Here is a 15,283-nt window from a genome sequence, read left to right on the forward strand (position 1 = left end):
CTCAGTCTTTCTCAGTGTCTCTCGGTCTTTCTCAGTGTCTCAGTCTTTCTCAGTGTCTCTCAGTCTTTCTCAGTGTCTCTCAGTCTTTCTCAGTGTCTCAGTCTTTCTCAGTGTCTCTCATTCTTTCTTAGTGTCTCAGTCTTTCTCAGTGTCTCAGTCTTTCTCAGTGTGTCTCAGGCTTTCTCAGTGTCTCGCATGCTTTCTCAGTGTCTCAGTCTTTCTCAGTGTCTCAGTCTTTCTCAGTGTCTCTCATTCTTTCTTAGTGTCTCTCTCTGTCTTTCTCAGTGTCTCAGTCTTCCTTAATATCTCAGTCTTTCTCAGTGTCTCAGTCTTTCTCAGTGTCTAACATCTTTCTCAGTGTCTCTCACACGCTTTCTCAGTGTCTCTCAGTCTTTCTTAGTGTCTCAGTGTTTCTTAGTGTCTCAGTCTTAGTGTCTCGGTGTCTCTTAGTCTTTCTTAGTGTCTTACGCTTTCTCAGTGTCTCTCATTCTTTCTCAGTGTCTCAGTCTTTCTCAGTGTCTCTCAGTCTTTCTCAGTGTCTCAGTCTCTCTCAGTGTCTCTCATTCTTTCTCAGTGTCTCTCATTCTTTCTCAGTGTCTCTCACTCTGTTTCAATGTCTCAGTCTTTCTTAGTGTCTCATGCTTTCTCAGTGTCTCACTCACTCACTTTTATAGTGTCTCAATCGTTCTCAGTGTCTCTCAGTCTTTCTTAGTGTCTCACGCTTTCTCAGTGTCTCAGTTTTTCTCAGTGTCCCTCAGTCTCTCTCATGGTCTCTCATTCTTTCTCAGTGTCTCTCATTCTTTCTCAGTGTCTGTCACTTTTTCTCAATGTCTCATTCTTTCTCAATGTCTCTCATTCTTTCTCAGTGTCTCTCAGTCTTTCTTAATGTCTCAATCTTTCTCAGTGTTACTCATTCTTTCTTAATGGCTCAGTCTTTATCAGTGTCTCTCAGTCTTTCTCAGTGTCTCAGTCTTTCTCAATGTCTCTCATTCTTTCTCAGTGTCTCAGGCTTTCTTAGTATCGGAGTCTTTCTCAGTGTCTCACATTCTTTCTCATTGTTTCTCACACTCTCACAGTGTCTCATGGTCTTTCTCAGTGTCTCTCAGGCTTTCTCAGTGTCTCAGGCTTTCTCAGTGTCTTTCTCATGCTTTATCAGTGTCCCTCAGTCTTTTTCAGTGTCTTAGTCTCTCTCAGTGTCTCTCATTCTTTCTCAGTGTCTCAGGCTTTCTCAGTATCTCAATCTTTGTCAGTGTCTCACATTCTTTCTCAGTGTCTCTCTCATTAATTCTCAGTGTCTCAGTCTTTCTCAGTGTCTCTCTCACACTCTCTCAGTGTCTCTCAGTCTTTTTCAGTGTCTCAATATTTCTCAGTGCCTCACAGTCTTTCTCGGTGTCTCAGTCTTTCTCAGTTTCTCTCACTTTTTCTCAGTGTCTCTCACTTTCTCAGTGTCTCAATCTTTCTCAGTGTCCATCAGTCTTTCTCAGCGTCTCAGTCTTTCTCAGTGTCTCTTACTCTCTCAGTCTTTCTTAGTGTCTCTCAGTGAGCTTAATTTCATATTATTTTCCTTATTTCTAGACATTTTTTACTTGTTTTGAGTAACTGAGTAAAAGTTTACAATATTGGGAGATAATTTTGCTTGTTTTAAGAAATGTGCTTGAAACCAGCAAAATTATCTGCCAGTATAATGAGATCATTTTACATAATAAAGTTACTTAAAAAATGTGTAGAAATAAGCCAGATAATCTTATAACCGCATAACCATCTCAAAATGGGAAATATCTGACGTATTGATTAGATTTAACATCATTTCACTTGACAAGATACTACTAGAGTAGTTTAGAGTGTCGAGAAAATATTTTTGAAAAAAACAAAAAAAAGTCATTTCTGCATGTTTATCAAATATATCTTTATCACATATACCATTACTCGAGGAAAATTGGACCTTGTACATCAAAAACAGCCATTTTTAGTAGGAGGAAGGAGATAAACTTCATTAACTTCATAAAAATTTCAGACCATTCCTTCACACGGCACACAAAGTAGGATCTTGTCAAGTGAAATGATCTTAAATTTAGTTGAGGCCCCTGAAGCAACTTTGAAAAACCAACTTTTTGAGAATGTATGAGTTAAACAATCTTATAATAATCTCACAACAATCTCAAAACTGGCTATATTGAATAGACTTAAGGTCATTTCACTTAACAAGGGAATATTTTTGCAGTTCATGCAGTGCAAAGTGCAGCTTGAGCCCTATTGGAGTTGGATTAGTACTACTTGAAGACATGTAATACTCTGCAAAGTAATAATTCTGGAGTGAAATACAATCTATAATTCATCAAACTCTGAGCTTTACAGTAACAGCATTCCTGCTCGAACCATCAACTGATTAATTTAAAACCAAACCCGTCCAATAGAAAACAGACAAGCTTCTGGTTTGAATTTTCCCGATCCACCTTAAATGTTGCAGCAGCTACGTTTTGGCACCACACTTTTCAAAACAATTTGAATAAGAAGCTGATCTCAGCTTCATAGAAAACAGTGACTCTCTTCATCGTCTTTTTTTTTTTACCTGAAGAAGAGGCTAACAGCTAAAATTGAACTCGATTTGACCTTCATGTTCATGATGCGGCTACCAAAATACACATTTTTGGTCATGGCCAAATTATGGAGAAGATAAATGAACGATGCTCGTCTCGTAAGCCGGTGCATTTTCTCTTTTGTTGGGCAGCATTTCGTATGTTGAATGCCAGCCAAATGCTAGTTTATATCATTGCTGTCCAAAGAAAAAACAGCATTTCCAAAATATTTTACAAGAGAGGACAAAAACGCATAACGTTGATGTAAACATCCACAATGATCTTTTGATCTGGGCTATTTGGGGTAATTTGGGGAAATTACAGAGATCGTGTATCCCCTGCTAAGCTAACCCAGCTCCAACAGTGCTTTGGTACAACAAGGTTTTCTTACAACAAATAAATATTTAGATCTAGTTTCTGTATCTGTTTGTGTCTCTTTGTGATGATCCAGCTCAGAAATCCAGTTCAAACCCTTCCTGAATCTGTAGAGCCGCCCTTTCCATTCCATCTCATCACGAGATCATATAACACTCACATCCGGAGTTATGAGCCTATGAAGAGGGGCTGAGTTATCTGTCTCTCACCGTGTAGAGCTGCTGGATTCGTGTGTCCGTCTACATTCTGTGTGAAACTGACCGACGGACGCTCAGGAAATCTCTAAGGACTGACCGCCACGCCGGACACCCTTCATTCTTCATTCAGTCCACATCGGAGACTCGTGTGAAACGGCGTCAGAGAGTTTCCAGCTGCTGAAGCTGCTGCAGCGGGTTTGGAAAGTAGTGATGAAGATAACGGAGCGTTTAGATATGAAACACATGAGGATCGTGTTCTATGAAGAACCTTTAGAGGAGAGTTTAAGAAGAGATGGACAGATCGAGGAAACGACCTCAGACCACAGAGGGTTAAAGAATCTTCCACCTGAGGCTGTTTAGGGAGCCGAAAGTGGCCTCCTTCTCTGTGTCCCCCCCTTCACCTCCTTCAAGATACTAGCTAGTCTGTAAAACTATTAGCCTCCACCCTCTCTCCCCACCTCTCCTTGTAAGACGATGGGCATTGTGTGAAGGGGGGTGCTCGGCTAGCTCCAGCCTTCCTTCACTGCTCCCCACGGAGTATTGTTAAAACACAGCACCCCTTCTTCCCACCTCCTCACGCCCCCCCGCCCACAGCCGTGCCTCAGCTCTTAAAACACTTTGCATGAGAAAAAGTGATTACTCTTCAGATGCTCTGCTGACAATGGAGGAGGCTTTGGGTTCATCCTAAAATTTGCTCACAGAGATCAGACCCTGGCACCCCCTTCCTCACTCCCCCCCTCCGCCCCTTTTGTTTTTGTAAGCAGGGGCAGTATTTGTCTTATGGAGGGGGTAAGTAAAGGCTCTGACATTTTCCTGTGAAGTGTTTTGAGGGCAGGAGCGGCAGGGAACTGCTTCAAAGAAGGAGGAGAAGAAAGCTGAACTGGCCAGAATCGTGCACGGAGAATCAGAGCTGAGAATTTGGGATTTTAACAGGACAAGCTTGACCTTCGGACGTACACCAACGATACTGCGTTAGTAGCCCAAGCTACAGGCACAGGCCTGACCCTGGAGCCAAAGTCCAAACTCAAGAAGTCTGTGAGAGTGGCGTGTTTTAGCTCTGCATCATCTACAAATGACGTATGCACTCAGTATTCCTGATCACAGACGTGTGCGATGTGACGATGTTTATTGTTATCGTGATACTATCGTGATACACAGTAGGGGTGGGCGATACGGCAAAAATATTAAACCACAGCACCTCAGGAAACTTTCACGATACACATCACTATATCTGGCTTTTCTGAGACGGTGGAACAGAAAAATCAGAACCTGTAGTGCCACATATAAAATACAATAATAGTAATAAAAATAGTAACAATAAAGCTGGAAATATGGTAATTTATTCAATCTTGTACAAACTGCACTAAATCCAGTTAAACAGAACTAATTATTCTCACTCTGTAATGAACATGCAGTAAGTCAGTGTTCTTTAAGTTCACTCTTAAAAAAGATTATTTAATGGGTTCTTTAATAACGACAATGCTTCTTTATAGAACCATTAACACTGAAAAAGTTCTGCTGCTATGATGTCAAGCTTGTTACAATAAAAGAAGCCTTTCTGGTGCTATAAAGAACCCTTTTCAAAAAGAAACATCTCATCTACACAAACGGCTACATCAATCTGTAAAGAACCCTTTAATTATGCAAATGATTCTCTGAGTGTTTATGATTCCATACAGAACCATTTTGTTTATTAAGGAACCCTTGAGGAACCGTCTTTTTTAAGTGTGTACTGACCGCCTGCAGCGATATGGATTTGTCTTACTCAACTAAAGGTGTTATTAGGTTAAATTTTCCCACCTAAAATGAAAAGATTTGAAAACGTAGCCTATTATAAAAATTGCAGCTCTTGCAATTTGAAAATTTGCACCTTTTCTAATTGCATTAGATAGAAATGATGAATTTTTCAGCCTTATGTCTTAACATCCACTTGTTTGCATGTATCGTGATGGTTATGTTTTCAATATTGCCCACCAAATTCTGTTAACCCAGTGAACTGAACACACTCCTCCAGCACGACGCAGATGTACTGGACTCATTTGTGCTTTAGCATAAAACATTTATTAAGCAAATGTGAATTTTCCATCCTTATTTTCAACAAGGCGTACTTGAGGAACGAACTACAACATGCAAACATGTGTTCATCTCACTTTTCTCTCTTTGGTTTGCTTCCAATTCCTTCAGTGACGCTGTGCTCTAGTGCAGGAAACACACCGTGGTCAGGCTGAGGAACCACACGCGTCTCTCTCATCACACGTGTATGTAAAGCTCCTTCACACTTGCTCGGAAGACCTCACACCGACGTCCCATCACCTCCACAACAGCGCCCCCTAATCGCAGCACGATCTACCATACAGGCAACCTGGGTAGCTGTCCAAGTGCACCTACACTCTCAGAAATAAAGGTACTAGACTGTCTCTGAGTCTGTGCTCCTCTCATCACTGGGGTGCAACCCTCAAGGCTCCATCTCAGTACCTTCAGTCAGGGAACATAACTGAACCACAATCCACTGAAATGATCTGTTGACTCCACACACCCCGCCTCGCCTCGCCTCCAGGCTTTTACTCTACTGCTCTGTTTTAAAACATTCGGTTATGAAAAGGAACAAACACCAACTTTTCACCTGGAGGAACTGATTTAAGCTCCACAATCAGACCTTAGAACCACTGCTGGAGCTTTGAGGGAACATCTACACTGTTTGGACCTTGATAAAATAAAAATGTTCCTGCACAGAACCTTCGTTTCTAGGATGCACTTAATATTTTCTCTGAAGTGAATGTAAAATGTGATAAATAAACAGACTTTAGCTAAACAGCTGACGGGAATTGAGTATATATATTATGAAGAATGAACAGAATGAGCCCCAAGCAGGCTTGAGGAAGCAGTACCTGCAGAGAATAGACACTGATTGAGACTCTCCTGTTTAGTCAGATAATTTGTTCAGTTATCTTTTGTTGGGGTTAAATTATGTAAAGGCCTGTATCTTCCAGCAGGATTAAAGAACCATACTAAGAGAACTAGATTGTTATGCCTTGAACTCTTATGCTGTTTCTTGCTACTTTAAGCCCCTGGCTCAATATTTCAGTGATGTGTTTTGTCTCATGTCTCGTTTGGCATTATTATTAATGAGTTTGTGTGGACGAGGCACCATAACTGCACTTCATAGGCGCCCTGCCCCTGCTCCACGCTCAAACACTGCCACACTCTGCCACAACTGACCACCAAATGGACGGCACCCTTCACACTCAGGCTTGAAGACATTGAGGTAAAGCAAACGCTGCAGCAGAAGCTACAGGACATGCCGACATCTCACCGGCACGCCGACGAGCTGAGCTGTTGGAAATCACCTACTTGAGAAAAGCAAACACAAGCATTAGCCGTGACATGCTGACTCTCTCTCTCTCTCTCTCTCTCTCTCTCTCTCTCAATCTCTCTCTCTTTCTCCCCCTCTCTCTCTGTCTCTCTCTCTCTCTGTCTCTCTCTCTCTCTCTCTCAACCCCCCCTCTTTCTCTTTCTCCCCCCCATCTCTCTCTATCTCTTTTTCTCTCAATCTCTCTCTTTCTCCCCCCCCCTCTCTCTCTGTCTCTCTCTCTGTCTCTCTCTCTCTCCCTCTCTCTCTCTGTCTCTCTCTCTCAATCTCATCTCTCTCTTTCTCCCCCTCTCTCTCTCTGTCTCTCTCTCTCCCTCTCTCTCTTTCTCTCTCTCTCGCAATCTCTCTCTCTCTCTCTCCCTCTGTCTCTCTCTCTCTGTTTCTCTCTCTCCCTCTCTCTCTCTCTCAACCCCCCCTCTTTCTCTTTCTCCCCCCCTCTCTCTCTCTATCTCTTTCTCTCAATCTCTCTCTCTTTCTCCCCCCCCTCTCTCTCTGTCTCTCTCTCTCTCCCTCTCTCTCTCTCAACCCCCCTCTCTCTCTGTCTCTCTCTCTCTCTTTCTCCCCTCTCTCTCTGTCTCTCACTCTCTTTCTCTCTCTTTCAATCTCTCTCTCTTTCTCTTTCTCTATCTCTCTCTCTGGCTCTCTCTCTCTCTCAAACGCACACACATAGGCTCCTGCAGCCAGGCTAGCTCTTACCGCCAGGCCCCTGATTTCTGTCGGAGCCTCTCTCAGTCTAGCTCATTTTTCTTCTCCCTCGCTGAAGGAGGAAATGGCTAGGCTAATTGGTGGGTCAATTTTGAGTGTCCAGCAGCCAAAACTCGCCAGTGAAAACAAACCCGTCGCTCGAAAGTTTGGGAAGGGCCCTCACATTTCCTGCGCTCGCCAGGGCACAGCGAGCTTGCGAGTGTGTGAGAAAGGAAAGGAGAAAAAAGGAGAGGCAGAACTTTTGATCCAACATGTTAAACGCATTAGCGCAAAAACCAATCGCAGAACGTGCTCACTTTCCACCACAGAGCGCGCCCCCGAACGTGCGGCCGAGCATGCGAGTGAGTCCCTCTGCCTCGAGACCCCCGAGAAGACGGGGGGGGGTTTGAGCGAAGACCCCAACAGGTGAAAAGGGCCTTAGTGTGGAATCTTGGGAGCAGCAGCATGAAGCATATTAAAAGTCCAGAGACAGAGAGAGAGAGAGAGAGAGAGAGAGAGAGAGAGAGAGAGCGAGAGAGAGAGAGAGAGGGCAAGCATCAGAGAGAAACAGAGCAGAAATGAGAATAAAGATGGATGGAAGTAAAGAGAAAACGGAAAGGGGGGAGATGAAGAAGAGAGAAAGGGAAATGGAGGGAGAGAGAGAGACACAGAGTGAGAGAGAGAGAGAGAGAGAGAGAGAGAGAGAGAGAGAGAGAGAGAAAAGGGGCTGTCCTGACGGAGAGGAAGATCAGAAGCATGCCCTGAAGGGATGACTGGGCCTGGGGATTAGACAGAGAGAGAGAAGGAGAGATAGACGGGCAGAAAGAAAAAGAGAGAGAGAGACAGAGAGAGGGAGACCCCCCCTCACCACCACCACCAAACCGTGCAGCCACAGACGCCCTTCTCACCTCCGCTGAGACACAAATAAGGACAGACACTTTTGACATGTCTCTACTTTTCCACAACGGCCCGACTTCGCATCAACACAATACACACCCTAACCCGTGGCAAAGCTCAATAACCTCTCTCCCCCTCTCTCTCTCTCTTTCCCTTTCTCCCCTCTCTCTCTCTCCCTCTCTCTCTCTCCCTGTCTCTCTCCCTCTCTCTCTCCATCTCTCTCTCTCCCCCTCTCACTCTCTCTCCCTCTCTCTGTCTTTCCCCCTCTCTCTCCCTCTCTCCCTCTCCCTCTCTCCCTCTCTCTCTCTCTCACGCTCTCTCCCTCTCCCTCTCTCTCTCTCTCTTTCCCCCTCCCTCTCTCCCTCTCTCTCCCTCTCTCGCTTCGCCTTCACGTCTTTCTTTCTCCTCAGCTACTCCCTGCTTTGTGTCCTTTTCATTCCACATCAGAAAGTAACAAAGTTGAAGATTATCAGAGTAAAACTTCCATCCATTTTTCAAAAGTTGAGGCTACTTGTCCACTTTGGGCCACGTAATCACCCGATTACTGCCGTCTAAAAAGTTTAAACAGACGCAATAATTGCCGAAAAAGGTACTTTTTCAACGTTTTCGTCCCGCTGGAGGGGGAAATCAACCCGCATCTGAAAGGAATCCGACAGCACGGGCGAGGGAAGAGAGCTTCTGAAGAAATAACCTCATGCACATTCACCTTCGGCCCCTGCTACAGATCCATCATAACAAATCACTCCCGCACGCCTCGTCAGCGTAATCAGCTCTGCCTGGCTGCCAAACGTCAGGCTGCAAACACGTTCCACCACCATGAAAACATACATGAATAAATAAATAAATAAATAAACAAATAAATAAATACCCCCCCAGCACTTCCCTAATCTCCATCCAGCATCAATCTCATTCAAGTTCATCTTCCCCGCCGTTTGTGGTCGCATTGGTTTGGACAGGATGAGGGGAGCTATTTAAACACACATTAGCATCACAATGCCCCGCTGTTCGCCGCCTCACACACACACACACACTCTCACGCATGCACCTAATTACAGGTAGCGCCGCTTTAGCATGCTGAGGGACCCCAGGGGTCAAAGCATGGGCATCTTTCTCAAACGCAGGGCCCTGGCGGGCATGGACAGGCATGGATGGGCATCCTGCGTTCTCGGAGGTTGGTGGAGAGGTGTGAGGGTCGCCTCAGAGGGTTCCTCTAAGCTGCTGACAGAGTGTGTTCCGTCAGATTTCCAAAAGGGTCACCAGTAAAAAAGCAGAAGAGGCTGAATGAGACCTGAGGCGTCTGACCACATGCGCGCTGTGGTCAGACGCCTTTCAGAGCCAAGCTGACTCCCAGATTTACGCCCGTTCAGCCGAGGACTATTCAACTGATGTATTATTCAACAAACATCCTGCATGATGACGGACAAAACAGCACAACGCAGCAAAACCGCAACAAGATAAAATACCTGCAGTCCTTTTTAATAAGATTCGCTTCTTAATGTCGCTTTAAATTAAATTCATAATCTGCATTCCTGGAATTTACAGTCGGTCTGAGCAAGCTGTGCAAATGAATGAGTCTAAATGAGAAATGATGAAATATTAGAAAATAATGACAAAACTTGCCTTGAACGTGGCAGGTGCAGCACGAGACCACACCAGGGTTTTTAGTGTCTAATGAGAAACGCGCAAGTCCTTCATCGCTGCGCTAAATTAGAGAATTCATTCTGTTTTGGTTTTTTTTTGTTTTGTTTTTTTGTGCATTGGTAGAAACTGAACTCTGAAATTTGGAGGACGCCGAGGTGCAAATGTGGCGCAAAACAGGCAGGAAGAAAAACAAGCCGTGAGCACCAAATAACTAAACCTCAGTTTCTCTGCACGCGGACAAATTAAACGATCGTTTAACCAAAAAACGGAAAATAGAAATTTTTCCTAAATTCTCAAAAACAGGCGCTAAACACGCGGACCTGTGCGGGAGGAGGAGAGAGGAGAGAGGGAGAGGAGAGAGGAGGGAAAGGGTGTTTCCAGCCCTGAATGCAAATAAATCAAACAAAAATAAAAAAGCAAAGAAATATAAAAAGAAAAAAAAAGAAAAAAAAGTTGAGTTTTTTTTTTCTGCGCGCCAAAAAAATCAATTTATTAAAAAACAAAAAAACCTGAATTTTAAAGCTTTTTATTTGAATCGATCTGAAAACGATTCGGTGAAATTTGAGGGAATTACTGAACGAAAGCGCGTGCAGACGAGATGCTGAGGTGCCTCCGCAGGGCGCGCGGCGGTGTCTGTTCCCGCGCGCCGAACGGCCAACAGCTGGCGGGGGCGCGAGGAGAAAGTTTCCGAAAACACACGCGCGCGGGTGAAAATTCGGATGAAAAATTCTTTCATTGCCCCGCGTGCGTTTTAAAAGCGGCGCGTGCACCGCGGACACACGCCTAACCGTCTACTCAAAGCTGCACGAGCTCCTTAGATCTTTTAGCTCTGCTCGTGTCGTCAGGTTAGAAGTTCTAAGCAGGTTCTTCACCATAAACCAACCGACTGAACAGCTCAGATGGTCTCCAGAGAACCTCTCCTTCCTCAGGCCGGTCCAGGTGCGGGTTTTTTTGTGGGGGGGCCTCGTGCGAGCACGTGAAATAGAATAGCGCTCTGAAATACGACCCCCTGTAAATACGCCCCCCAGAGAAAAGCCCCTGCTGGAAGAAAGACCTTCAGAACCAAAGCACTAAGGCTAAAACCTGATGCGCACTGGCTGCAGAACCCTTTAGGAAAGTTCTGGAATCAGTCACATGTTGCACCATTACACCGGGACATGAGCCCATCAGGAGAACCCAAAACACCGTCACTGAGTCTAGAACACCAGCAGAAAGTTCCACTGCTCTGCTGGGGTTTGGTTTGGTTTGGTCCTTAATCATCTGAGGAGGCCAGGCCAGCCGTCCCGGGCCAGGCACGGGGCCAGGCCCGGTTCAGAGTGGAGCTCTCGGCTTCTCAGGGAAGAAGGAGAAAGTTGGGCAAGTTTGGCTCGGATTACAGCGCAAGGCTCGCCGCACATCTGGCCCTGACCGCCTTGTTTACGTCCAATTGAGCGCTTTTTTGCAACTTTGCAACCCGACCCCTCCGACACCTCCGCTCCTCTCGGCTCCTCTCGGCTCCTCTCCGCCGAGGAGAAACACTTCTGGGGCGCCGCGGACCTGCCGGGAGGAAACAACGAGCCAAGAAAGTGCGGACTTACGTTTCTGAAACGCAGTTTCCCTCCAGAAAGCGAAGACAAAACAGCCGCAGACGGATCCGCTCCGCTCGCCGCAGATGCGCAGAACTTTCTCTCCGCGCGTCTTAAGTTTCAGCTCCTCTCTCTCTCTGCGCTCTGACCGAGTTCGGGCTCCTTCCTCCTCCTTCTTTTCCTCTCCTCGCCTTCTGCCTCTCTGCTACGCTTCTCGGGAACTCGGGAACTTTGTCTGGACGCCTGTCAGAGGAGTGAAAACCGCAGAAAAAGTGCGCACGGATTCCTGAAGCCCCCTTTTTTTCCTCTCTCAGGACAACAAAGCGTGTTAAACAGCGCCGAGGAGACTTTCTCGGAGAGGGGGGCTCTGGTGCTCTGCAACTCCAGCTGCCCTTTCCTTCTCCTGACTCCTCCCTTTCGGGGCTTTCACACACGCTACCTCCCTCCTTCCCTCCCTCCTTCCCTCCCTCCTTTCTCTTCCCCCTGTTCAGCTCGGCGCCGCTTGCTGCTTCCTGAGACGGCGGTGCGGCGGCTCGCTGGAAGCGGCTGCAGCTCGCGCCGCGCACGGCGGCTTCGTAACTTTAAATTTAATGCGCAAAAGTCTGAGACCGGTTCTTCTACCAGTTCTCTGTGCCGCTCTCCTTCTTCTAAAGGAAGGAGAAGGTTTCCTTCATCAGATTTCTTTCAGTTAGAGCGAAGCGTCTTTTTTCTCATTTTCAGGTTTTAGCGTCAGTTTCAGAAATGATGAGTATTTTCTGCTGCGCATCCTTCTTCAGGGAGCATGGCAGCTGCATGGGCTTCACATGCTTGAGTAGAAGCCTCTGATCATCAGATCTAATCCACCCCAGCTTCACTGGAAGAGGTCAGACTAAAAAAATCAGAAAATCAGAAAATCTTGTGCCAAAATCTCAACATGCACAATTTCTCAAATGAGTTCCAGTTTGATTAGAGGCTTAGAATGAGAGCAGAGTATTATTAGAATATTCCTCCTTCGGTTTAATGTAGAACTTTTTGTTTTGTTTTGGTTTGTGTTTTTTTTTTGTTGCTTTGTTTATTCATTTATTTTTTCTTCTTCAAAATTCTAAAATTCAAGCATTAAATTTCCAGCTTTAAATGAAAACAGCCCCAGATTTTCGGCCCCTCTCTGCATGTAAAGGCACAGCTTTGAAGCAGCTTCACTGCCCTGCTGCTCTCAGACTTCACCACCTCATGACTGTGGGCTTTAGACTGGAAGGCTTCGCCATGTTTTTCCTACGTAAACACGGAGAGTGCGAGCGCTGAAGTCCAGCTCTTCTCAGGTCATGGGATTTCATTCAGTGTTATATCAAAGTGAGCAGATCCTGTGTCAGTACTATCACTCGAATGCGTTTGATAAATGAGGGCCACTGCTGTAAGATGAATATCACGCCTTTGTGGGTCATTTATGATTCTGCGTTGGGATGTAAGAAGTAAATAAAGCAGAAATTCTGAAATGCATTTTGTTTTATTTAGTGAGTGTTTATGTTAACGTGGCAAACAGCCTCCTCAGCCTGGGCCTCTGTATGGGTCCTTAGAGAGTGTTTAAAAAAGCTCACAGTTGGCCAATAAATACTTTACATCATGCATACAATAATAAACACTGAGGCTAAAACATCTGAAATTCAATTTAGGTTTAGAGTTTAGAGTTCTGGCTTTTTATGAAAATTTTCCTAGAAGACAAACGATCCAACATGAAAGTCTGCGATTTGTTTGAGACTGTGAAACAAAAACATGTCAGAAATGTCCAATAATCCATTCAAACGTACAAAGGATAACAGGAATTTTTTAAGGTGGGGGGTGCAGCTGGAAAATAAACATTGGATTCTTCTAATCTCAGAATTCAGGAGATCCATAAAGAACCAGCATAGCAATATGGGACTAGTGAGAGACTCACAATCAGTTTCTCTTATTTTGCTGGGGACAAAAAATCTACGAAAGGCAACGTACGTTTTATTCATCTCTGTGTTTGGGTATCTTTAAGCACTGGACATGCCTGCCCAGGTAGAAATAGTCTATAAATATCAGACTGAAAAGACAGAAGTCTGTAAATTATATCTGTTCAGACGTTTCCTGTGTGCATGTCTCATAATGTATGTAAAGGTTTAAAAACGTGTTGGTCGCCGTGGATTTAAGATCAGAAATTCTATGTAAAAAGACAAAATGCTTGATTTGTCCTGTTCTTGCTGCCTAGTAACCTTAAGCTTACACTCATGGTATAGAAGAAAGAATATGTATGTATGTGCGTTGGTCCTAATCAGATTCACCACGATTAGAAATGTACATATTTAGTTCAAAATCTTAAGCAAAAGGGAAAATGCAGCCATGTGTTTTACGCATTTTACAACTAATCAGAAAACAAGCAGCACATTAACACTTCACTAATGCTACTAATGATAAAGTAAATGGCCCTGTGGCTGTTAGTGCATGTTTAGGGAAAACGTAGTGGATGAAAAGTCTGCCGTGATTTAGCCGAACGAGGACCTGCATTCAAAGAAAAAGAAGCCTGTAATATAATTTCACATTATGAGAAATTTGCATGAACAAACATGTATGTTTTAGTATGTGGCATAAGTAAATATTCAATAAAGATTTTTCTGTTTGATTATGGTTTAGATGAAACCAGTTGTAACTAATCAGAGTCATCTCTTTAAGATGAAACTAACACAGCTAACAACTGGAGGCATCAGGAAACCTGAATGGCGTCCTGCAAGGCTCCATATTAGGCCCTGTGTACTCGTTAATAATATTAAGTTTTTTGCTGCAACATTCAAACTTAAAATGAACTCAAAACAGCATATCGTCCATTTTTTGAGGCTTTTGTTTTCCTGCATCGTTTGAGCTTAGCAGCAATGTATAATATTTTATAATTCATAATCAATCGATCAGTATAAATGCTCCAAAATTGCTTAGGGTAAAATTTATTTGTATTAACTTACATTAAAAGTAACTAACATTTTCACCGTCTTCTGTAAATTTCCTATTTTGGAGATTGTTGATTTTCTTTGAACTGCAATGACATAATCCGCTGTACTGACCAGTCCATCCTGGAATATAAGATGAGATAAAGACCTTGTATGTCGAGACTGGGAAAGCCGTCCACAGGGCGTCAAAAAAAGAGCTGGGCCCAAAGTAGAGCTGGATATAATCAATATACATCATCAATATACAGGGAAATTAGGCCGTTTAGAAACACCTTCTGGGCTCGCAATCAATCAATGAGGCAATATTGGAGATTTCAGAGCAGAAAATCACCCTCTAATCTTTTAAGTTGCTTTCAAATGCATGTGTGGCCAAGAAGTCAAGTCCAGTAAGACTTCTCCTTTATCTGATCGTCTACACGAAGGGTGCCATTGACATCTCTGTTGGAGGTGCACGGCCTTCTGGTCAACAAGACTCAATTGATTTTCCCCCGAAACACTTTGTAAACATTATTGTGGCATGTAAACCCCAGTAACACCTGCCTCAGGTCTCTCAGTATGGCAGTGAGAAATGATGCCGAGGACCTTACGGTGAGGCACATGACCCACATCTCCAATCTGAAAATCTGAAAGGCTGTGCTCACATTCAGACAATCACAATGATTTATAATATTTTAATTGTGAAACACTCTAAAGTGGGCAATATTTTAATGTTACTGTGATAAATGATGTCACAATATCTTTTTCTAAACATATTGTATAAATTGTCAGATTGTTTCATTAGAAAGTGAGCATAATTAAGCCTGTTTAATTAGATTACATGCAGTGTAGTTTATAAAACACTGAATTAAAATCATTACAGCTGTATGTTTATTAGGATTGTTGTAGTTTTTTTTATATGTGGCACTACAGCTTCTATTTTGTCTGTTGCAACTTATTAAATGTCACAAATAAAATACATAATGATGCATACTGTGTAATGTGAAAATGTATTAATAAGTACTGTAATATATAACATAATAAATATGATAATAGTAATTAT

At 43.8% G+C, this 15,283-nt stretch overlaps 1 protein-coding gene across 1 annotated transcript in view; it reads right to left on the reverse strand.

Moving 5' to 3' along the window:
- Nucleotides 1-11,713, reverse strand: part of gli3 (GLI family zinc finger 3) — a 241,308-nt gene extending 229,595 nt beyond the window's left edge. Inside the window, exon 1 of the mRNA XM_037534197.1 lies at nt 11,318-11,713. The gene's annotated coding sequence lies outside the window, so the exon portion shown is untranslated. The remainder of the gene's footprint in view (nt 1-11,317) is intronic.
- Nucleotides 11,714-15,283: the final 3,570 nt, after the last annotated feature.

This window comes from Pygocentrus nattereri, chromosome 24 (genome assembly GCF_015220715.1).
Source record: "Pygocentrus nattereri isolate fPygNat1 chromosome 24, fPygNat1.pri, whole genome shotgun sequence".
In the NCBI taxonomy this organism is placed as follows: domain Eukaryota; kingdom Metazoa; phylum Chordata; class Actinopteri; order Characiformes; family Serrasalmidae; genus Pygocentrus; species Pygocentrus nattereri.